Source organism: Limulus polyphemus, unplaced genomic scaffold (assembly GCF_000517525.1).
Source record: "Limulus polyphemus unplaced genomic scaffold, Limulus_polyphemus-2.1.2 Scaffold3931, whole genome shotgun sequence".
Lineage (NCBI taxonomy): Eukaryota > Metazoa > Arthropoda > Merostomata > Xiphosura > Limulidae > Limulus > Limulus polyphemus.
Genome location: NW_013669541.1, coordinates 76,330 through 77,553, shown reverse-complemented (window position 1 = coordinate 77,553; position 1,224 = coordinate 76,330).

Here is a 1,224-nt window from a genome sequence, read left to right as displayed (position 1 = left end):
AAAGATAGAGGAACCAGAATTATACCTGGATATCGAAGTTTTGGGGGTGATGAAGCTGACAGGCTTTAGTCTAACAAGAAGAAGAATCCCTATACCAAAAAGCCATCTAGTTTATCAACTTGTTATCAGTAAGACTGGCTCTTTTTTGATAATTTAAACACCAGTACAATTATATACTTGATAATCGAAATACTAATAAGGATGGACAATAGTTAATTTAAATACTTAATACGATTATTGAATTATATGGTAGAACCATATGGTTAGAAATATGAATACGGATAACATTATTTAGATTATAACACCAGTAAAATTATATGTATTATAATACAAGTACAGTAATCTAGATTATAACACCAGTAAAATTATATGTATTATAATACCAGTACGGTAATCTAGATTATAACACCAGTAAAATTATATGTATTATAATACCAGTACAGTAATCTAGATTATAATACCAGTACAGTTACATGTATTATAATACCAGTACAGTTACATGTATTATAATACCAGTACAGTTACATGTATTATAATACCAGTACAGTTACATGTATTATAACACCAGTACAGTTACACGTAACATAATACCAGTACAGTTACACGTATTATAATACCAGTACAGTTACATGTATTATAATACCAGTACAGTTACATGTATTATAATACCAGTACAGTTACATGTATTATAACACCAGTACAGTTACATGTATTATAACACCAGTACAGTTACATGTATTATAACACCAGTACAGTTACACGTATTATAATACCAGTACAGTTACATGTATTATAACACCAGTACAGTTACATGTATTATAACACCAGTACAGTTACACGTATTATAATACCAGTACAGTTACATGTATTATAATACCAGTACAGTTACATGTATTATAACACCAGTACAGTTACATGTATTATAACACCAGTACAGTTACACGTATTATAATACCAGTACAGTTACACGTATTATAATACCAGTACAGTTACATGTATTATAATACCAGTACAGTTACATGTATTATAACACCAGTACAGTTACATGTATTATAATACCAGTACAGTTACATGTATTATAACACCAGTACAGTTACATGTATTATAACACCAGTACAGTTACACGTAACATAATACCAGTACAGTTACACGTATTATAATACCAGTACAGTTACACGTATTATAATACCAGTACAGTTACATGTATTATAATACCAGTACAGT